Source organism: Copadichromis virginalis, linkage group LG3 (genome assembly GCF_057382275.1).
Source record: "Copadichromis virginalis isolate Kocher_CV1m ecotype Utaka linkage group LG3, C_Virginalis_male_GT1.1, whole genome shotgun sequence".
Classification (NCBI taxonomy): Eukaryota; Metazoa; Chordata; class Actinopteri; order Cichliformes; family Cichlidae; genus Copadichromis; species Copadichromis virginalis.
This window is the reverse complement of record NC_140620.1, coordinates 49,068,827-49,092,886: the sequence shown is the minus strand read 5'-3', so window position 1 is coordinate 49,092,886 and position 24,060 is coordinate 49,068,827. Positions and strand designations below refer to the sequence as shown.

At 42.4% G+C, this 24,060-nt stretch overlaps 1 pseudogene; it reads left to right on the top strand.

Annotated features, from left to right (window-relative positions):
- Positions 1–5,145: 5,145 nt before the first annotated feature.
- On the top strand, positions 5,146–7,233 carry LOC146715064 (zinc finger MYM-type protein 1-like; annotated as a pseudogene).
- Positions 7,234–24,060: the final 16,827 nt, after the last annotated feature.

Here is a 24,060-nt window from a genome sequence, read left to right as displayed (position 1 = left end):
GCAGTGCCCCTTGGAGGCGAGGACGCGCAGTGCCCCTCGGAGGCACAGACGCGCAGTGCCCCTCTGAGGCACAGTGCCCCGCGGAGGCACAGTGCTCCGAGGCGCCGCGGAGGCACAGTGTGCCTCGGAGGCGCGGTGCCCCCTCGGAGGCGCGGTACCCCCTCGGAGGCGCGGTACCCCCTCGGAGGCGCGTTACCCCCTCGGAGGCAAAGTGCCCCTCGGAGGCGCGGACGCGCAGTGCCCCGCGGAGGCGCGGACGCGCCGTGCCCCTCTGAGGCACAGTGCCCCGCGGAGGCACAGTGCGCCTCGGAGGCGCGGTGCCCCCTCGGAGGCGCAGTACCCCCTCGGAGGCAAAGTGCCCCGCGGAGGCGCGGACGCGCGGTGTCCCTCGGAGGCAAAGTGCCCCTCTGAGGCACAGTGCCCCTCGGAGGTGCGGTGCCCCCTCGGAGGCGCGTTGCCCCCTCGGAGGCAAAGTGCCCCGCGGAGGCGCGGACGCGCCGTGCCCCTCGGAGGCGCGGACGCGCAGTGTCCCTCGGAGGCGCAGTGCCCCGCGGAGGCACAGTGCCCCTCGGAGGCACAGTGCGCCGCGGCGCCGCGGAGGCGCGGTGCCCCCTCGGAGGCGCGGAGGCACCGTGCCCCCTAGGAGGAGGCGCGGTGCCCCCTCGGAGGCACGGTGCCCCGCGGAGGCGCTAACGCGCCGTGCCCCTCGGAGGCGCGGACGCGCAGTGCCCCTCGGAGGCGAGGACGCGCAGTGCCCCTCGGAGGCACAGACGCGCAGTGCCCCTCTGAGGCGCGGTACCCCCTCGGAGGCAAAGTGCCCCTCGGAGGCGCGGACGCGCAGTGCCCCGCGGAGGCGCGGACGCGCCGTGCCCCTCGGAGGCGCGGACGCGCAGTGTCCCTCGGAGGCACGGAGGCGCAGTGCCCCTCTGAGGCACAGTGCCCCGCGGAGGCGCGGTGCCCCCTCGGAGGCGCGTTGCCCCCTCGGAGGCAAAGTGCCCCGCGGAGGCGCGGACGCGCCGTGCCCTCTCGGAGGCGCGGACGCGCAGTGTCCCTCGGAGGCGCAGTGCCCCTTGGAGGCACAGTGCCCCTCGGAGACACAGTGCGCCGCGGTGCCGCGGAGGCACAGTGCGCCGCGGAGCCTCGGAGGCGCGGTGCCCCCTCGGAGGCGCGGAGGCACCGTGCCCCCTAGGAGGCGCGGTGCCCCCTCGGAGGCGCGGTGCCCCGCGGAGGCGCGGTGAGGCGCGGTGCCTCGCGGAGGCGCGGTGAGGCGCGGTGCCCCGCGGAGGCGCGGAGGCACAGTGCGCCGCGGAGTCACAGTGCGACACTAAATTGAGTACAATTAACACTGAAAAGTTAACACTGGCCATAGAGTAAATTTAACTCTAATTCTGAGTGGTCCGGGACATAATGTCTAACTCGCGTGATGATTGTGATAGAGAAGCAGCCTATTTTTTTTTTTAAATCAATATCTGAACGTATGAACAATAGACTGTCAAATCAATGAAAATACAAGTTCATTTCAACAAAATGTATTGTTAACACTGAAACACACAGTAGGCCTACATTAGATATAGGGCTGCATTTTAAAATGAATTAGAGAAAATAAAATGGCTAAATTGTGCATCTTAAAACAAAGTGCTTAATTTCAGGAAAAAAATAGCAGCAGCTTGAGTTTCCCTTTTTCTTTACCTTTTACATCTCGTCTCAATACATTTTGAACAGATAACATCAAAACATCTTAACAATTTTGCAGTTTCTTTCTTTCCCCCTTGTATTCCACTTCCCCACTTTCTGTTGTTCAGTGAGAGAACTGAGCTTTAGTTTGCCCTTCCAGGATTTTAAATCTGGGCTGGAATGGTGTCAGGGCCATTCTCACACACATGTGTAGGTGCTCGTTGGTGAGCCTGGAACGATATTTAGTTTTTATTATGTTCATTGTGGAGAAAGCTGCCTCACAGCTGTATGTGGAGCCAAACATGGTCAAGATGTACAGGGCTACTTTTCTCAAATTTGGGAAAGCTGTCTCAGACCATTTGGAGCCAGAAAGTGGCAGGTTCAGTTCTTCCAAACTGCTTTCAGGGCCACATCTGCTTAGAGCCCAACCAGTTGCATTTGAAGAGGCCCAGCATTTGCCCACTTGAAGTGCTGTGTGACTTCCTTTGAGAATCCTCTGACATCAGTGATGAGAAATGGGTTCTTTATGAACTGCTGTCCAAAGCTGAAGCTATCAAAACGTTTGCTGAAGTTTTCAATCAGCTTATCAACAAAATCAACAATAGAGGACACATCTCTCTGTCCCTGAACCTGTTCCTGAACCTGCGCTTTGTGCGCCGAGCTTCATTTACATTAGTCCTTCATCAGTCCTTCGTGCTCATGTCTAGATTAAATGTCAATCTTAGGAATTTCAGAATTAGGAAAAAAACGTTTTGATCAGGGGCGGATAGTAAAACTTTGTAACATCTCTGGGAGCTGCCAAGATCTAGAAAAAGCTCCTGAGACAAACCCGGTGTGTCTGATTACAGCAGTGGAAAATAGAGCAAAAGGGGCAGGTGCTAATTTTTATTTATTAGTATTTTATTTATTTATATTTTAAACATTCAGGGACAGGTGTCTGCGAGGCAATGACATCCGATGGGTCCAAAGCAACTTGTTTCATTCAAAAACCTTTTTTCTGTGTAGGTGCGTTTAGTTGATGCTCACATGTCAGTCGCTGGCAATTTGTCTGAGTGAAAAATATGTAAGAACCAGTGAGAGGCAAGCCAACAAGACAAAAATATAAAGATGCGTACTCAGAGAGAGGGTAGTCTGTGGTTCTATATTCATTCTTCTTTTACATTCTGGTTTAGATTTATAATCCAACCTGTTTCACTGCAGTTGATACTTGAAATGAAGGATCAGGACATAATTATCTTCTTCAGTTTACAAAGCTAAGTAACTTAAAGATAAAATGTACCAGTTCTTAATTTTGGTTTATCCATTAGCTGCTCCAAGTTTCAGTTTTACTCGTTTAAAAGTACTACAGTGTTTTGTTTTGGGGGGTTTTTGGACGCGTCTGCAGTTGTCGTGTTTGTGACTTATGATTTGCTCTTGTTTCTGACAGACTTGAAGCTACAATGGATGGAGACGGTGAACAAGCCGCTCGGGCAGAGCTGTGTGTCCTGCACCTGAGATCCTTTCAGTTGCATCTCATTTACGACCAGGCTGACGGACTGGCTGCGATCCTTTACTATGACAGAGAGAAACTTTGCGAAATATTCCTCCAGACAATCACGATGGTGTTCTTCAGGAGCTGGATTCACAGGCCCGAGTGACCAAGACCATCAGTGACTTGCCCTTATACAGAGAGGAGCTGGGAACCTCTGAAGGGCCTCCAGCATCCAACAGTGCCTGCACAGATTGAACATTGTTGATGTTGTGTAAACTTCAATAATGAATTAATCAGAATCAGAATACTTTATTGATCCCTGGGGGAAATTAATTAAAATAAATAATTAAAATGTACTTTCCTTCTTATTATTCCATACATTCATTTAACCAACACATTTGTTATATTGATGACTGCTATTCAAGGGCTGATCACCGCTACTAACGTCCCTGGATGGACTGACAACATCCGAACAATGACAGCAGTTCTCATGACTGAGGGCTTGGATGAACTGCAATATATATTCATTTTTAGAATTTATATTTTGTGTTAACTGCAGTTTGGCTCAAAGTGTTAATGCTATCTTCTTTTAATAAACAACACTGCCATATGCAAAACTAGGGGTGGCAAGAGATTATGTTAGAGACAGTGGCATCGTTAGGCCTATTTTGGGGGTGCTGAAGCCTCCCTAAAATATTCTTAAGCCCCCCTAAATAATTTGCTGTTTGGGTTTGTTTTTTTTGTTTTGTTTTTTTTCTTGTTTTTTACAAAACTTGCAGACAAATTCAATATAAAGATGCAGGAATATGAGTTTAAAGAAATAATAATATAAACCTGTCGCTATTCACATAAATATGATCATAACTCGGTTGGTCCCTTTCACTTTACACTGTTAAGGTAGCGTCAGTGCTTCGTTATCCAATCCGTTCCAGTTGTTCACAGGGGACATCCACATGACTGAAAATCCAGTCCTCGTTTTAGCTCTGAAAAATCGAGCTGAGCTCATTCAGGTATGGTCATCATCAGTGGAAATAATAATAATCACTCCATCCCCATTAACCTGTAGGAGTCAGGGCAGAGGAGCACAGAGAGGCAGAGGGGAGAGACGTCTGCTGGAGAGGTGAGTCAAAGGATGGAGTCATTTGTGATGCAGACAGTCTGATTAGAATTTTATGGGACTCAATATGGATATGAAATATGAAACATTTCAGTCACGGTACAACATATAAGACCTGTTTAACTTGAGCTTTTATTTAGGAGAGTCAAGGTTAGAAAGTGGAGAGAGCAAAGAGAGATATATATATATAAGTCAAATTAGCCTGACTCACATATTTTTGAGGGTTCTATTTTAATTTTACTTCAATTCAAGTAATTTAGTAATTTTTTCAGGGGTTTAAATTGCAACCATTTTAGTCACATGCGTGCTCAAAATATAATGTTTGTAACTTCAAAATATTTGGGAGCAACAAATTACTGTGGAGCGTGAGCAGAAGTCATGATATTAGCAATTTACATTACAATTCAGTATGTTTTAATGTATCTTGAAGGGTGAGGCAGAAGGGGAGGCTGAGGGAGAAAAAGGTCAACAGGCAAGTTCAAGTCAGAGAGAGCAAGGAGAGACAGAGGAGCTGCAGCAAATGGATGGAGAGGCAGAGGAAGATCAAGTTATTACAGAGAGAGGAGAGCAAACAGGCCAAGAGAGGGAAAATGATGAAGCAGCTGCAGCAACTCATTCTACTACAGGGTTTGATTTAGGTGACAAAGACACAGGGCCCAGACAGGTGAAGCTGAAGAGCTATCCACATGATACTTTTGGTACACAGAAGCGAGCATTTAACCACAGCTGGTTTGAAAAGCACAACTGGTTAGAATATTCAGTCAACCAGAGTGCAGCTTTCTGCTTCCCATGTAGAGTGTTTGGCAAAAACATCAAACATGATAGTTTGGTCAGTAGCGGTTGCAAGAACTGGAAGAAAGCTTTAGTCATCTTTGGCAAGCATGAGATGGCTCAAACACATAAGGACAGTGTTGTTACATGGAAAAGCTACCAGGGAACTAGCAAACAGGGAAACGTTGCACAGATGATAGCAACTGCAAATGTGAGTGAGATAGTCGAAAGAAGAGAGTATCTCAGACGAATTGTTGCAGTCACCTCTGTGTTAGGGAGACAGGGACTCCCTTTTCGTGGCCATGATGAAGGTGAAGACAGCCCAAATAGAGGGGATTTTCTTGCGTGCATGGAGCTTTTGAAGGAGTTTGATGCTTTTCTTCAAAAACATAATCCCCCATCAAATGCACAGTATATCTCGCCAACATCCCAGAATGACCTGATTGACTGTTGTGCCCAGGAAGTTACTAGTGTCATTGTATCTGAAATGACAAAGTCTAAAGTCTATGCCATCATGGCAGATGAGGCAAGGGATAAAAAGGCAGAGCAGTTAGCTGTTTGTGTCAGGTACGTGTCAGAGGGGGCAGTGAAGGAGCGTTTCCTTGCACTAGCAGAGATAAAATCATTTGATGCCCAGTCCATTGCAAATGCTATTCAGCAGCAGATCCAAAACTATGGTCTTGCAGAGCTTAAGTGTGTAGCACAAACATATGATGGTGCAGCCGTTATGAGTGGCTCCACTGGAGGTGTACAAGCACATTTTAGAAGGCTCCACCCTGAGGCTATATATGTGCATTGTTATGCTCATCAACTCAACCTGGTTTTGTGCAATACTTGCAAGGCTGTCCCAGAGGCTGTGGAGCTTTTCAGCTTGTTGGAGTGTGTGTATTCTTTCTTCAGCACCTCCCTAGTCAATCATCATAAGTTCATGGAGACTCAGGCAAAGCTTGGATTGACAAAAACTGAGCTTGTGCAACTTTCAAACATTCGCTGGGCATGTCAGTTGCGATCAATCAGTGCAGTTCTTGAGACATTGCCTGCCATTTTGGAGTGCCTATCTGCAATTGGATCCCCCATAGCTGTTGGTCTCAGAGCAAAGCTCTACAAGTTCTCAGCAGTCTATGCACTACTGATGTTTTAGTCTATTCTGTCGGTAACCAAAGGACTCCACAAATTCCTGCAGAAAGAGACTTTAGACCTGGCAGAAGCTTTTATCTGCAAACAAGCTGTGTGTGACACACTTGAGGGCAAACACTCAGATGCATTTGCTACAGAGCTGTATGAGAAAACCAAGGCCCTGTGTAACACCATCAGTATCCCTGAACCAGGTGCCAAGACAAGGCACAAACAGAGGGAAATGGAGGATTTTGTCCTGGAGGCAACTGTGGGTTCACGCACTGAATTGAACAACTCAGACACATTGAAAAGAGAGTTACTTTTCCCTTGTGTGGCTCGGATGGTTGGCGAGCTTGATCAAAGATTTTGCAGTGTAGATGCAGGGCTGCTAAAAGGCGTCCAGGCATGCAGTCCTAAATCTGAGAACTTCTTGAGTGAACCACACTTGAATGAACTTGCAAAGCACTACAGACTTGACCTGAAAAAAGAGGAGGTTCTGGTGGCCAGAAACTTTCTTACCAAAACACAGAGGCTGGATGTCCACCCAAAAATATGTTGTCTGTGTACAACCTCCTTGATTCAGACATGTTTCCCTCTCTGAGGGCAACCATCCAAGTTGCCCTAACAGTGCCTGTCAGCAGCTGCTCGTGCGAAAGGTCCTTTAGTGCACTGCGTCGGCTGCACTGCGTCGGCTGCACTCCTGGCTGCGTCAAACAATGGGTCAGAAAAGACTTCACAGTCTTGCAGTCATGTCTATTGAAAAAGACACGCTTCAGCATCTGAGTCACAACAGAGTGATTGACCGATTTGCCACTCTTAAAAACAGACGTCATTCTTTGATGCTTCCACCCACCAAGTAACTGGTGATTGCAGCCAGAAAAATGTACTTTTTTATTTTCAGTTTTTTTCTTGTTATTGATGCGGCAAACACATTTCCTCTGTTTTCTTGTTGTACTGTATTATAAAGCAGACTGAAATAAAACAATAGATCTATTGGTGGCCTAGGATGTTTAATCTGTCCAAAAAAGTAGGAAAACAATTTCTCAGTCTTTGTTTTCTGTTTGTGAAATTTTGTGCTCATTCACTACGTTCGTTCATATCGTGTGTGTATCTCTTGGGGGTTAAGCCCCCCCCCCGTCCTTAAAACCTAGTGACGCCCCTGCTATCAACTTCAAAATGTGTGTTTTGAAAGGTTTTTTAAGAAAAAAAATTAGGACAACATAGCAAAAAAACCCATCACTTTTTATTGTCTTCATTCATGCTCAGTCATCCAGGTAAGGAAATCCCTAAAACTGATTCTGTTCATCTGGACGTGGCGTTTTCAGTCGAAGAAATTCTACTACCGGTAAGTGACTTCTTCAGTCTCAGCTGACTGCAGGTTTCCTGAGCCTTTTAACAGTACATTTGCATAATGACTTAAACTAGCTTCACTGACAAACAGCGGGCTATGAGGTCAGTTTTATGATCATTAATTTACAAATTGTCATATTAATGCTTTGAGTAAATGTGGTTATCCCAGCTGGATATTTGTCAAAGCTGGGAAGGCACCTAAAGAAAGCTCCAGGTGATCCAGGAGAGAAGGACAACTGCTGCCTTATCCTGTACGTGTCAGGAGTATCGGAACAGCTGAGACATATTTTTTCTAAACAACGCGTCTCTGTGGCTTTTAAACCCCAAACACTATGTCAAAGATTGGCAGGTCCCCAACTCAGGCAGAGTAATATAGTGTACACTGTTAAGTGCCAGGAGGATTGCCATGATTTATACATCAGAGAAACCAAACAACCTCTGGCGAAGCGGATGGCACAACACAGGAGAGCTACCTGGTCAGGCCAGGACTCTGCAGTCTATTCACACCTACAGGCCAGTGGACACTCTTTCAGTGATGAGGATGTAACATCCTGGACAGGGAGGAACGCTGGTTTGAGCGCAGAGTCAAGGAGGCCATTTACGTGAAAAGGGAAAGACCATCTCTGAATCGAGGAGGAGGCCTAAGGGTATATCTGTCACCATCTTACAATGCTGTGATTGCAGCCATTCCCCAACTCTGTGTGAATGGTACTCATGACCATTGATAGCACACCGATAAAGAGGACCAGCTCTGTCCTGGACAGTCCCATAGACTGCAAAGAGATGGTGGGTGAGAGGAGGATGTTAGCCAAGCTGACATCTATTATGAACAACAGCTTGGCTACCAGGTTGTCTATTATGAGCCTGCAGAGGCCCTGAGCAGCTCTGTTACAGGACAGAGGACTAAACTGCAGCAGCTAGACTGTACAATATACACGTAATCAGGGCTGTGCAGAGATGTCCGATGAGGAAGGTGCTTAAAGGAGCACATAGGACCAGGCTGAACAAAAACAACCCACATTAATCAAGAATCTAATATAAAATCGTATCATACTATATCACTGTCATCAGGTGGGAACAATGCAAAGCAAATGTAGCCTATGTTTTACCTGATGGTTACAATGTTGCTGCTGCTCCTGCTGCTGATAGTGCTGCAGGGCAGGGCTGTGCTGATCTGAGAAAGTAGACATTCAAAAGTCCATAGGAGACACTGTATCTGATTAAACAAGTGTTATGAGATAATAATTATAAAATGACAGCACTTGGAATCATGAGGCAAGAGATTAATAAAACTGTGGGAAATAAACTACGGTCTGTCTGTGACTCACTCTTCTTCCTCCATCTCCTCATCTCATCTACACACTGGGTTTGTCTCAGTAGAGGAGCTTTTTCTAGATCCTGGCAGCTCCCAGAGATGGTACAAAGTTTTTGTCACGGTTCTGGGTCCGTTGGACCCAGTATTTTGAGTTTATTATATTTCGGTTTAATTCTGCTTCATGGATTGTTTTCTTATTCTCGTAGTGATGATGATTATTATTAGTTTCTTGTTTCTGTTTATCCGTGCTTAAGGATTTGTTCTCGGTTATATCTCACGTTTAGTTTAGTTCAGGTTCCATGTGTCGTTCTCTGTCTGTCTGTCTCTCAGTGTTAAGTCTGCGTGCTTGTTTAGTAATTCATGTTTCCTGTTTTATTGTGAAAGTCTTTGTCTTATGTTAGTGTGTGCAGCTTGGTTCCCCCCGTCTCGTTAACCCCGATCTCTCCCAGCTGTGTCTCCCTCCTGTTCCCCATTCCCTGATTCCCACCCTGTGTATATTAGCCCTGTGTTTTCCTGTGCTCAGTGTCGTGTCGTACTGTCAGATTATGCCTGTGTGTTTTTTGGTTTCTGTATTCACGGCACTTCACGTTTGGTTTTCATGTCAGCAATAAAGCTGAGGTTTTGATTTACAATTCTGTGTTCCAGTCCTGCGCTTGGATCCTCCTCTCTGCCTGCCCACACACAGAGCCCTGACAGAACGACGCGACCAGTAATGGATCCAGCGGACTCACGTTTCGCCTTTGAGGGAGAGAATCTCACGCTCCTTTGGGATTACTGTTGGAGGGTAGTCCACGCCGTGAGCCCCTACAAGAGGCAGCTGGAGGTAGTATTTTTTTTGATAATTTTTTGTCGTCCACTGCCTCCACTGTCAGTTTTCTAAAAATAAATGGACTCAAACAAATAATAACAGCTCTAAGAGCGAGGTTAAGTTTTGAACTGTTTGGCATGGGTGGCCCAGGGAAAGAGGATTCAATTGTTCTCCTGGAGGCCCTCGCCACTTGGTACTCTCAACGACAGCAGCATTTTTTACCAAGGTTTATCGCTAAATCGTTTGATCCATCCTTGAAAAAGAAATGCAACCCTCGCCATCATCACCCAACCACACTTCCATTCTCTCCTGTAGTACGGACTGGTGCAGTTTTCATTTCCACACCCTCGGCTCAGTTAGCTGATCAGCAGCCACCCTCGGCTCAGTTAGTTGATATAGCTGTTTCTTTAAAACCGTGTGTGTGGCTGGCTGTGTCTTTGAAACCTTACATAAAAGGAGCAGGTGCTAATTTTTATTTATTGATTCATTTGTAATTTTTACAGCTTGGGAAAACTAAAAACTGCATATTTAGTTATTGTTATAAATCTCCCTGTAACACCATTTTTGCATTTTAATTTCTCTGAAAATATAGAAAACATTACATAACACAAGTACTTTTCATAATATGAATATTATGAAATAACTTTAAAAGATGTGTGGCAGTGTAGAGCAAGAAGTAAGAGCAAGAAGTAAGAGCAAGAAGTAAGAGCAAGAAGTAAGAGCAAGAAGTAAGAGCAAGAAGTAAGAGCAAGAAGTAAGAGCAAGAAGTAAGAGCAAGAAGTAAGAGCAAGAAGTAAGAGCAAGAAGTAAGAGCAAGAAGTAAGAGCAAGAAGTAAGAGCAAGAAGTAAGAGCAAGAAGTAAGAGCAAGAAGTAAGAGCAAGAAGTAAGAGCAAGAAGTAAGAGCAAGAAGTAAGAGCAAGAAGTAAGAGCAAGAAGTAAGAGCAAGAAGTAAGAGCAAGAAGTAAGAGCAAGAAGTAAGAGCAAGAAGTAAGAGCAAGAAGTAAGAGCAAGAAGTAAGAGCAAGAAGTAAGAGCAAGAAGTAAGAGCAAGAAGTAAGAGCAAGAAGTAAGAGCAAGAAGTAAGAGCAAGAAGTATCGAGGCGTCTGGCAGGAGATATAAATTTTTACTGCAAGAATTTTCACAATAGACATAATGTCTGAATATGCTAATATTCTCCTAATTATTACTGTTGATTTCTTGGTAGGCCAAAACCCATAAAACATTTCAAAATAATTTAATAATAAATTATAATCATAAGTAATACAAAAAATAAATAAACACCAACCTATGCAAATGTATTCTGTCAAGGAAAGACGATCGTCTATATAAATATGTGTCTGAGAACAGGAAAACTGTGTCTCACAGCTTCATGTCGTCATCCAGGAATGGGGAAAAAGCTTAACAGACTGATAAAGAGGACCAGCTCTGTTAGCAGCACTGTTACAGCCACGGTGTAGGACGGAGGTCTATTCCATGTCTTTGATCATCAGCCAGACTGTACAATACGGACACATGTAACAGACACATACGAAATTATATGCGCGTGTGGTTATAGCTGTTTTATCCCTACACCATTTATTTTCTGTTTCCATTTTTTCTAATATATTTCTAATTCACTTTTCCTCAATGACCCTTGTGCAGCTGCGACATTTCAGCTTCCACAGTGGGGGGATATTAAGTCTACGACTGTGATATAAGCACGTTTGTGCTCCTTTGTACTTGAATCAGGTATTTAAGTAGGCCACCTGACTACGGAGGATATCTCCTTCCCATCTCCTATCTTTCCCGGTCGAAAAAAATGGGGAAATGTGGAAGCCACTTCCTGCGAAAAAAGGGGAGGAGATACCGTAAGTGCACCATTTAAGAGCTTGCAGCTCCTCCCCTCCTTCACTTTCAGGCGTTCTCCTCCAGCCACTGTGCCCTTTTTGCATATCACCTGCTGAGACAAACCTCGGTGGCGCTTATAAAGGCTGAAACAGACGAAATAAGAAAAGGATCAATATCTTAAGCTTTGTTAATAAAGGTAAGCGACTTTAGTTCATTGTTCCTACAAAAATGGCGAACTTCTGCCATTTTTATTTTTTCCCTTTAATGTTTATTTGTTGCACTGAATCTGTGGTCGCTGTTGAAGATGTTTTCTTGGAAGTTATTTCAGTGTTGATAGTTCAGCAGAGAGACTTGATCATTAGACTGGGACTAGGACACGGACAAACGTTCTCCTCTGGCTCTCAGTCTCTTCATACTTGTGAACTTGAAATTGTATAATGTGCCAAGATTAATTAACTTCTAAAAAGCTGAAAAGCCTTGCTTACTCCATACCTGTTGACGTTTGAGATTCAGAAGTCAAAGTTATTCAGTCACAGTCACAGACGACTAAAGTCGCTTACCTTTATTAATAATGATCCTTTTCTTATTTCTTCTGTTTCCGTCTTTATAAGCGCCACCAAGGTTTGTCTCAGCTGGTGTAATGAACAAGAGGTGCAGTGACTGGCAAGAGTTAGTGGGAACTGAGAGTTGAGTTAAAGGGAGGGGGGAAATGAAGGAATGTAAGTGTATCATAGACGAGTGAGCCGATGCAAAGGAGGAGCGGATGGGGCATATGCCACCCTATGCCACCATATGCCACCCCATGCCACCCTATGCCACGTGATGTTTCCTTTCCTGCCATATTAAGAGCACATGATTTGCTTAGGCTGCTGCCCCCGCGACCCGGCCTCAGATAAAGCGGATGAAGATGGATGGATGGATTTGTGGGAACTGGTTCCACTGGAGGTGCATTAGTGAAACACCCACTGAATGTTTTGGGTTTTAATTTTTTTGTACTATTTTTGGGTAATTTTTTACTTCAATTTCCATTCATCCATCTTCATCCGCTTTATCCGAGGCCGGGTCGCGGGGGCAGCAGCCTTCAATTTCCGCTGCAAGAATTTTCATGATAGACTTTTTATTTAGATATTTATTCATTTATTTTTATTTTAAATATTTGCTTATTTAAGAAAATTGATGTGTCCAATGCCTATCTAGTTACACTCATAAAAATTAGTCATTAGTCAAAAATTAGTGATTTATTATTCATTATTACTAATTTGATTGTCTTCGCATTGAAATTATTATTTTAAGTTCAACTAACTCATAATTTTAATTACCAGAAAACTAATTTAATTATTGAAAGGATGACAAAATGAATTTTCAACTCAATTTTATTCACTTGAATTAACAGCAGAAACAGAATATTTTTGTGAATAAAATATACATGTCACGTGGTCAGATTAATCTTAACAAAATTAAGGTGCAAAGAAAAAAGTGCTGTCTTACATTTGAAATAAACATCAAATCTGAATAGGACACACCTTTGTATTACTAGGCAAGACTGAAAACAAACCTGTCCCCTCAGCATAAAAGAAAATCTGTGTTCTTGCTTTTTCAAATGCAATTTGTAAAATCAGATTTCACTTAAGAATCATTGTATATATTTATAGTGACACTTGCAGTTAGCTGTTCAGCAAATTCACAGTGATTACCAACTTAAAAATTACAATTCACACCATGTATAGTAGTAAAAAATAGATAAAAAGGCCAAAATCAACTTTTGTGCTGGGGTCCTCTTTGCCTAAGCAAACATCTTCATTTTCATTTGCTGCATCTTTGCACTGAGCCTTTGTCCATTCAGATTCATTAAAATCTTCTGACAAAACTCAAACGTGTTCTTGTGGTCATTTGGATAGCTCAGATCAAGTGCATAAATCAGTCCAAAGAGGGCAATGAATGCCATGATGACACTACCGAGGTTGTTCATAACTGTACTACCTTCAAGGACAACTCCCACATCCTCTGGCCCCTGAACGCTTTCTCTTCCGATGGCGTAAATACCAGTATACAAACGCACAGGCTTTTTGCGTGTGCGTTTGTGTTACTTTCTGGTAGAACTCCTGTCAGGAAGTAAAAAGCAGAGAGTAACACGCACACGCAAAAAGCCTGTGCGTGTTACTCTCTGGTAGAACTATGATCAGCCTGCCGGGCTGGTTCCCATACTTGACAGCGGGACAGAAAAAACTCAAGAGAGAGTGTTATAAAGACCGGCGCAGAGGAGCGGCACAGTTCACTTCTTACAGCGGCTGAGACAAACCTCAGTGGCCCTTACAGAGGTTGAAACACAAGATACAAGAAAGGGATCATTATCTGAAGCATTGTTAGGTAAGCGACTTTAGTTCAGGGCTCCAGAGTAACTTTTGCATAGCAACTGGTGTTTATTTCCTCTTTTGAAGGTGGGATGTTTTCTTGGAAGTTATTTCAGTGTTAGTTTAGCAGAGAGACTTGATCATTAGACTGGGACTAGGACACGGACAAACGTTCGCCTCTGGCTCTCAGTCTCTTCGAACTTGTGAAAGTCTTTTGGATTATTAAAAACTGACGAGCGTTCATTGTTTGGGATGAAGAAAGTTTTATGTGATCTTTGACTCATCTGTAATTTGTTCTCCTTCTGTCAGGTTTGAAGCCGGATGGATGGAGACGGAGAACGAGCTGCTCGGGCACAGCTGTGTGTCCTGCAGCTGCGCTCCTTTCACTTGCATCTCTACTATGATCTGACTGACGGCCTGGTTGCCATGCTGTACAGCGGGACGCAGAGGCTTGCTGTCATATTCTTCAGAAGAGTCATAACGGCGATCATCCAGAATGAGGATCGCAGACACAGCAGTTTGTGACAGAGGCAGTCGCGCCTGTGTTTACGGAGAGAGCAGTTCGCCTTATATCTTTGTTTGTTTGTTTGTTTTTTTCAAAATCCCATGAATAAATAAATGTTATTTTAAAAAACAAAACATCACTTATCTTTCCTTGTTATTAATCCATGAACAAGTTTTCACTCTGGACCCTGGAGAGGTCGTCAGTAATGTTTTTTTTTTTTTTTGTCACCCTTTCCAACTTTATTGTGCATTTGTGCCAAATGTAGACGTTTAAAACAAAAGTAAAAAACATAACATTTTATTTTTAATATTTTTTTCGGGAAAAAAGTAATGGAGGTTAATGTGTAGTTCTCAGAATAATTAACCCTCTAGTGCAGAACACTATTTTCTTTTTTTATTAAACCCGTATTCACTGAGTTGTTTTTAAAATAAAATGAAATAATAAAAAACCCCACTAAAGATCAACAGCAATTTGTGAATTGTGAACAGAGCTTCACAGAGCTTCTTTCTGTTTCTGCGCCATTGTCTGACAAAACCAGCAGTCACCGCGCACCGCACTGTCTCATGGTTGAGCTTGTTTTATATCACCCTTCAAATGAAGCTGCTTGTTGCGGTTGATCAGTTTCTGCTGTATCAGGAAACTGTCTCTACACCACAGCCCTATGTCTTACAGCTCACAGCCCTTAAGGTTGTAAGACACTGTGTGATTCGTTTTTTTTTTTCCTGTCACGTTATTCAGCTCCTGCTCAAACTGTACGATTGGCTCGCAGGGGTTAGAAATTAACTCCATGACACACACACACACACACACACATATAGCGGGAGACAAAAAAGCAGTGAGTAAAAATGGGATTTACGAAAAATAATTAAAAAAACGGTGAAATAAAATGTAAAACAATTAATCATACATGTTAATTTGTTATCATTTTATAAACAAGTTGTTGTCCACGTTTATTTTTTATTCTATATGCATTTAATTGGATGAGAGCTTCGTTCCGTTGCTTCTTTCTTTCTTTCTTTTTTATGTACTTAAGTGATTTAGGATAAGTTAGACCACGATGAAGTCTGGGTGTGGGGAAAACGAGGAACTGTTTACTGTGATCTTGTATTCTGATTAGTGTTGGTTCCTTTCAAGTTTGCAGTGTTAGTGGGAAAATATCTAAGAAATTCACAAAGCTTTATAATGTCCCAAGACGAGTACACTTCTAAAGAGCTGCAAAGTCTCGCTTACTTCAGACCTGTTGACGTTTGCGATTCAGAAATCGGAGAGTTCTTCAGCCACAGTCGTAGACTTAGTATCCCTCCACTGTGGAAGCTGATATGTCGCAGCTGCACAAAGGTCAGCGAGGAAAAGTGAATTAGAAATATATTAGAAAAATGGAAACAAATAAATAAATCTTGCACAAATAAAACAGCTACAACAACAAATATAAAAACCATACTGTACTTGTTTGAGACGTAATATTTTAACAACAAAAGTATAGACACCCCCCCCCCCCCCCAAAAAAAAAACAAAAAAAAACAAACAACAACAAAAAGTTTATTCCAGCTTGCCTCTTTCCTGCTCTGGCTCTAGCGCAGCGGAGTGGAGGTGTGGGTGCCTGACTTATAACAGGACATATTAGCTGCATTTAACCTTCAGTTACTCTTTATATAGTCAGGAAGAAGTCAGACCACGTTTCTGAAAAACATTACACCCAGGTAACCTGCAGTGTTGAAAACGTGTTTTCCAATGATGTTAGCTACCCTACAATCCGTCCTAGTCTGTTGTAAAATCAAAGTGTAAGAAAAAATGATCCGTCAATAAAGGATAATGTTCGACCAGTGTTTCAATATTTATATCGTTTATTAGATGTACATGTGGTTTGGTTATTTGCCTTTTGGTTGAAATTACACTGAGAGAGGACTTTTTATTAGTGATCTTAATATTTTTTCATATTAACGAAGGTTTGATGTGCTGTGCATTCAACGATGCTCTTCTGCAAACCTTGAGTGTAAAAAGTGCTTATTGGTTAGAAAGGTGAGTTACGGGCATGGTCGTTGGTTCCAGGTGGCTGGTTTAGTTTTTCAGAAACTGCTCATGCAGTATAAATTAAAAAAGAGGGGGGGAATAGCAAAAAGAAAAAGAGAGAAAATATTCAGCGAGCCATGGTTCTCTGGGGGGAAATGCTTTGTTGCTACAGAAATGCTCCTTTAAGCTGATAAGATGGCAACAGCAACTTAACTAATCAGCCATTACCCCCAAGGTTTGCATAAGACAATCTTGAAACCTTGAAAGCAGATGAACCACAAACCACAGTCGTGGAAGAGGTGTTAAAAAAACCCCCACAAGAGCATCTCCGACTTCCTCTTAGTGTATCTTTATTCAGTGAAGAAAGAAAGAAAGAAAGAAAGAAAGAAAGCAACGGAAAGAAGTAAAAGATAACATGCACACATGCGTGCACTAAGGCAGCGCTGTGCTGCTGCCGCCTTAGTGTACACATGCACACATACTGCACTAAGGAAACGGCATCGAGGCGTCTGGCAGGAGAACGAACAATAGTCTTTTTTTTAAGGCTACTGCAGAAGGAGATATAAATTTTTACTGCAAGAATTTTCACAATAGACATAATGTCTGAATATGCTAATATTCTCCTAATTATTACTGTTGATTTCTTGGTAGGCCAAAACCCATAAAACATTTCAAAATAATTTAATAATAAATTATAATCATAAGTAATACAAAAAATAAATAAACACCAACCTATGCAAATGTATTCTGTCAAGGAAAGACGATCGTCTATATAAATATGTGTCTGAGAACAGGAAAACTGTGTCTCACAGCTTCATGTCATCATCCAGGAATGGGGAAAAAGCTTAGCAGACTGATAAAGAGGACCAGCTCTGTTAGCAGCACTGTTACAGCCATGGTGTAGGACGGAGGTCTATTCCATGTCTTTGATCATCAGCCAGACTGTACAATACGGACACATACGAAATTATATGCGCGTGTGGTTATAGCTGTTTTATCCCTACACCATTTATTTTCTGTTTCCATTTTTTCTAATATATTTCTAATTCACTTTTCCTCAATGACCCTTGTGCAGCTGCGACATTTCAGCTTCCACAGTGGGGGGATATTAAGTCTACGACTGTGATATAAACACGTTTGTGCTCCTTTGTACTTGAATCAGGTATTTAAGTAGGCCACCTGACTACGGAGGATATCTCCTTCCCATCTCCTTCCTATCTTTCCCGGTCGAAAAAAATGGGGGGAAATGTGGAAGCCACTTCCCGCGAAAAGTGTTAGAATATCACAGTCGGAAAAAAACTTGTGCAGAGTGACAAAGCGGAGGAGATACCGTAAGTGCACCATTTAAGAGCTTGCAGCTCCTCCCCTCCTTCAGTTTCAGGCGTTCTCCTCCAGCCACTGTGCCCTTTTTGCATATCACCTGCTGAGACAAACCTCGGTGGCGCTTATAAAGGCTGAAACAGACGAAATAAGAAAAGGATCAATATCTTATTAAGCTTTGTTAATAAAGGTAAGCGACTTTAGTTCATTGTTCCTACAAAAATGGCGAACTTCTGCTATTTTTACTTTTTCCCTTTAATGTTTATTTGTTGCACTGAATCTGTGGTCGCTGTTGAAGATGTTTTCTTGGAAGTTATTTCAGTGTTGATAGTTCAGCAGAGAGAGTTAATCATTAGACTGGGACTATAGGACACGGACAAACGTTCTCCTCTGGCTCTCAGTCTCTTCATATTTGAAATTGTATAATGTGCCAAGATTAATTAACTTCTAAAAAGCTGAAAAGCCTTGCTTACTCCATACCTGTTGACGTTTGAGATTCAGAAGTCGAAAAGTTATTCAGTCACAGACGACTAAAGTCGGAAAAAGCCTGGTGAGGAAAAAGCAGGCTGGTGAGGGAAAAGGGGAGTATTGGTATATTCAGACATAAGTATACAAAGTCCATCATGAAAATTCCCTCCCTGGTGAGGGAAAAGGGCTTTTCCCTCACCAGGGAGGGAATTTTCATGATAGACAGAGAGAAAAGCCCTTTTCCCTCACCAGGGAGGGAATTTTCATGATAGACTTTGTATACTTATGTCTGAATATACCAATACTCCCCTTTTCCCTCACCAGCCTGCTTTTTCGTTGATCGCTCAAAGATGAGCGATAGAAATAGGTGGACAGAGAGAAGCGTTTTCGTACATCAGCTGCAGGCAGATCTACTTCTTTCACATTCTGGCGCAGATTTATAAAGACTGTTATGAATCACCGTTTAACGAGGAATTGCTGCAGCAGTTGATGGTTGTTACTTATGATTTGTTGTTCCTTGCTTGAAGCTGAAATGGATCGACATGCAGGTTCCACTCCGCTGGCTGTCCTGCGTCTGAGTTCCTGGTTTCGTTTCCATCTCATCTACGAACAAACTGACGGACTAGCTATGGTCCTTTATGGCGGGAGAGATAAGCTTGTTCAAATATTCCTCAAGAGAATAATGACGACGTTCTTCATGAAGCCAAGGTGAAAAAACAAAACAACAAAAAACAAAACTTGGATGCATTTGCAGAAATGTAAATATGTTTTTCGCGTCTTGCCCGAATCCGCTAAGGATCTTTATGAATATTACATTTCTCTTTGATGTAGCTAGGTTTTGAAATATTTGCATCGTTATTGAACGTTTGATATAAACAATGAACAATAAAACAAACATTTAACGAATATACAATATTTTATTACAAATCTGAGCTTCGTGTTTAAAGTCATATTATGCTGTATAACTAAGGTTAAATCACTTTAACAGAATTTAAACTTATTCAGTTTAAGTTTGTAAATTAAATAAATCGAACACAAGTTTGTTCAGTTAACCTGACTTGAATAAAACTTTCAGGTAAAAGTATTGAAGCACAACAGTGATTTGTGAATAAGGTGTCGGCAAAGCTTCACAGAAATGCAAAGCAAACAGTCCATGTTTTACCTGATGGATACAATGTTGCTCTTAAGTGGTTGCTGCTGCTCCTGATACTGCTGGAGGGCAGGGCTGTGTTGATTTGAGACTGCAGACACAGTCCATATAGGAGAGATGGTATATCATTAAACCAGTGTTATGAGATAATAATAAAATGCAAAGATTAGTGACAGCACTTGGAACCATATATGGTATATTGCCTTATAAGGCAACAGATTTAAAAAACTGTAGGAAATAAACTGGGCTCTGCCTGTGAATCACTCTTTGCCTCTCTTCCTCCCATCTCATCTATCACTCTCCACTCGCTGTCCATCTGAGAACAAGGCACAGTTTGCTGTTGCATTAATCTATTATTTAATTATCCACACTTAACAAGCGCCTATAATCCATAATAAAGTAATGATAGAAAATGATATAGAACCATCCTTAAGAGGCATGTCTGCACAGTGCCATATCATGAGTAGTAATTTAAAAAAAAAAAATCATACATACACACATATACAAAAATGCTCAGTATAATATTTGCTGCAGCAGTTGATGGTTGTTACTTATGATTTGTTCTTCCTTGTGACAGGCTTGAAGCTGAAATAAATGGACAGGGTGAAGTTGTCACTCCGCTGTATGTCCTGCCTGTGGGTTCCTGGTTTCGTCTCCATCTCATCTACGACCACACATACGCACCGGCTGTGATCCTTTACGGTGGCAGACATGCGTGCTGAAGTATTCCTCCAGAGGATAATGAGGATGTTCTTCATGAATTGGATTCACACGCCTGAATAATGAAGACATCAGTGGGGGCGGTCCAAGCCTGATTGGTGCCCTGGGCGAACACTACCCCTTGTAGTTTAGTCTGTTACTATTACTATTTTTTTTTTTTTTTTTTTTTTTTTTTTTTTACCATTTCTTCTTTGAGCAACTGTAACCCACATAATTTCCTTAGAAATAGAATACTTTATTAATCCCTGATTGTTTCAGGATGACCTGCCATTATCCAATGACACATCTGCTTACCTGTATCTTTTGCTCATTTCTCCTCCTCTTCTTTTCTCTTTTTTTCTAAACTGAGCACCTGATGGCTTTGAACTTTTCTTGTCCATCTTCCATTGGTTTAAATTTTGCACTCCAGTATGAACACAAATCCCCCACCTCAGGGATCACCACAACATGACCTAACACACCTACACCTTAGTTCATTCACTTTGTCTAGGGTTTATTTCTGGCATTTCGCACAACCCAGGATTCAAATCATGAATACATAATGGGCTTGGATTGACAACATGATGAATGAAATGTGCTCTATTTGGAAGCAGCAGGGTTCCCTCCCCTTTCGACGGGTTGTGTGTGAGACTTTAAATCATCAAACTGTAAATTATAAAATTTAAATTGTTATTGATCCCTTTACCCCGAGTCCTAAAGTGTATATTTATTTTCTTACTCTTCTTATATTTATTGTATGTTTACTTGCACTGCTGTAACTGAAGCTTCGCCGTCTCGTCTCTCTATACTGGACTGTATGTAGCGGAGATGACAATAAAGTTTACTTTGACTTCAGCAGCAAGCTCTTTTCACTTTTAGGGTATAGAATTTCGAAAAAAACATAGGTACAAATAATAAGTCTGTATTATAATGTCTCGTGTTTGTCGGTTTGCTTTTATATTCTTTTTAGTTAGTTATTAGATGCCGCTCCAGCCAGCGAGAGAATCCCCCGCACTCTCCTCCCTGTGCCGCAAGCAGTAGGCTCACCTCGCAAACGGAGGGCGCCCTTACTCCCAGGAAATGGGCGGCAGAAAACCGATCGGTGCCTCTGCCATTACCAAAATGCGCTGGCATGACGTCGGGACAGCATACGATAAACGTTTTCAAAACGTGTTCATAACGCTTGTGTTAACAGATTTGTCCAAATTCAAAACTAACATTTTAACTAATTAAATAAATAATTCAGCTCCGGTCGCCTCTCTTCGGAGTCAAACTTTGTACCGTCTCTGGGAGCCGCCAGGATCCACCCTCCCGAGGTACAGCTAGAGCCCCGAGGGTATGAATGTACGCGACTGTGAGACAGAAAGCACCTACATAGAAAAAGTGCATTTGAATGAGGCAAGTTGTATAAAGCACTTTGAGCCAAAGACGTAGATTTGGCATGGACAGAAGGGACATGCCCCCACCAATATCCACCGATTATTGAATTGTCCCCACCAATACTCTCTTCGAGTAAAGAAATATAAACCCGATCGAAAGAAAGAAAAAGATCTGTCAACGTCTCATGCAGCGAGCGGTGCAGAAAGAGTTAAATTACATTCTATACTGGAGTCCTACCTCATGTGACAAATATGGCCAATGTGATTGGCTGAGCCTTTCAGGGAGCTCTGTTTAGTTTCAGCAGCGGCAAACCTGCGCTGCCAGGAGGAGAGGAGGATGGCAGCAAAAAGGAAGAACCTGGATATAAGAAATTGTTTCAAAGAAACCTGTAAGTTACTTAAAGTCAAATTCACTCATATAATGTGTCTGTCATAATAACGTTACAGGCTATGCTAGGCCATACATGCCAACCCTCCCGATTTTTCCGGGAGAATCCCGAATTTCAGTGCCCCTCCCGAAAATCTCCCCGAGCCACCATTCTCCCCAATTTCTCCCGATTTTCCACCCGGACAACAAAATTGAAAAACAATATCCCAGATTGGCCCTGCCAATTCCAGTTTCCAACAATGGCTACTGCAGCTACTTAGTTTTAATATTACTCTTATTACTCTTATTACTCTTTCTGGGTCGCAAAATAAGATGTTTGGCATTTTCTGTGTTTTATTTGTTCGTGAGTAAATCTGTTTGGCTGTGATTAAAGTTATTCGATTAGATTAAATAAAACTTTATTAATCCCTCGGTGGGGTTCCTCCGGGGTTTTCACACAGCTGAATAAACGTCAAACAGAAAACTGATTAAACAGAAGTGTGAGATGGTCGAGAATCTACGCCAGGTCCGGTTATATTTTAGACAGCAAGGAGCAGACGGTAGAGGTGATGTAATTCTGAAGGCTAGACCGTCCAATTTCACCGTCGCTCGTTTCCGGTCTACCCGGCTTTCGGAGGTGGAAGCAGCCTCTGAATTTGGACACCCCCGGCCTTTTCCCGGCCGGCAATAATAACGGTGACATTCAACTTATTTCATCCGATAAGTAAACACTGTAAAATTCAAGTTTTTTGTATACATATGTATACCCCCCACAGCCCTTTTGAATGTCTCCCTAATCCTGAGGTCTCAAGGTTGGCAAGTATGTGCTATAGGCTTTGGCCCACATCAGTCTAAAATTGTATGTAACCATGAATAACGTGATGCCATGTCCACCAGGAGAGACTGGACAGCATAGATGTAACACCAATATGCCAGCAGTTTATCTCAGTTAACGAGAGGAGAAGGCATGTGTTTGGCTCCTTCACATAGCGGACATTGAGTTGTTGTGTGGAGCATGTAGTCCATGCTGTTGTTGTAACAGTAGTTCATGTTTAGAATAAAACATCCCAGCTCACTGATTTGATCGGGCAATAGTGCCTAAACTGTTGCATAATTTTGCTGAGAGATCTTTTACTTTGTGGTAATCTTAGATGAGTAGTTTTATGGACAAAACCCACCAGGTCATTCAGTGTTCCTTTAGTGCTAATGTATCAGACATGTTGGTGTACTATAACTGAAGTAATGTTGTTAAGTCCTTAAAGTCATATTCTTTTATTGTCATGACTGTATTTGAAGCTATTTTTATTTTTGTATGATACCGGATTTATATTGAATATGGCTGAAGTAACCTAAACTCTAAAATATTTAGTCAGTCATTTGTTTAATAGTAATTTAACATTATATAATTCACATATAAAACTATGAATTGCAATTTTAAGTGGTTTAAAAGCATGTAGAATAGCATATGTAGGCAAGTATATTTCTCCCCCCCCCCCCTTTTTTTTTTTTTATCAAGAAGCAAAAACAAAAAGGAAAAGGAAAAGAAACAGAGGGTACGGTGGTTGAATCATCTGTCCCGACCAATGCCAAAACCAAATCTACGCCCTTGTTTTGAGCGATCACGGTAGACGAAGCCATTGTACTGCAACATACTCACTGTGTATGATTAGCCTACTACGGCAGTGGAAAATAGCGCAAAAAAGGGGCAGGTGCTAATTTTTATTGATTGATTTAAAAAAATTTTTTTTTTTTTACATTTTTTACGGCTTGGGAAAACTGTAAAGACTGCATTTTAGTTATAAACTTTATATAAAGTTTGAAACTAAATTTTTACTACACCTAGTTCCTTGTGCGTAATCAAAATCTTTTAGATTATTATCTTAAACGAAAAAGGGAGAAGGAAGATGTCTGTGGCTTAGGTGGTTTTCTGATCCAACTGATTGGAAGGTTGATGGTTCGATCCTTGGCTTCCCCAGACTGCAAACATAAGGCCACATGATCTCCGTTAGCATCTCTTCTATCTGAGAGGAAGGGGGTGAGGTACAGTAAAAGTGCCATATAAGGATTTTTTTCAACAGGTCTGCTTCTCTCTCACTATCGGTCGGCACATTTAAGCGGGGTCGATTAAATTAAACTGGTGCGCATAGACAGAGAGAAGAGTATCCTTGAGAGAAGGATCAGGATTATCTTCTTCAGTTAACAAATGTAAGTAACTTGAGGATGAAATGTACCGGTTGCTAATTTTGGTTGACTTTTGCCTGTTAGCTGCTCCAAGTTGCGTCAGTTTTACTCGTTTAAAAGTACTGCAGTGTTTTTTGGACGCTTCTTCATTATTGTTACTTCAACATAAGGAACCGTGTG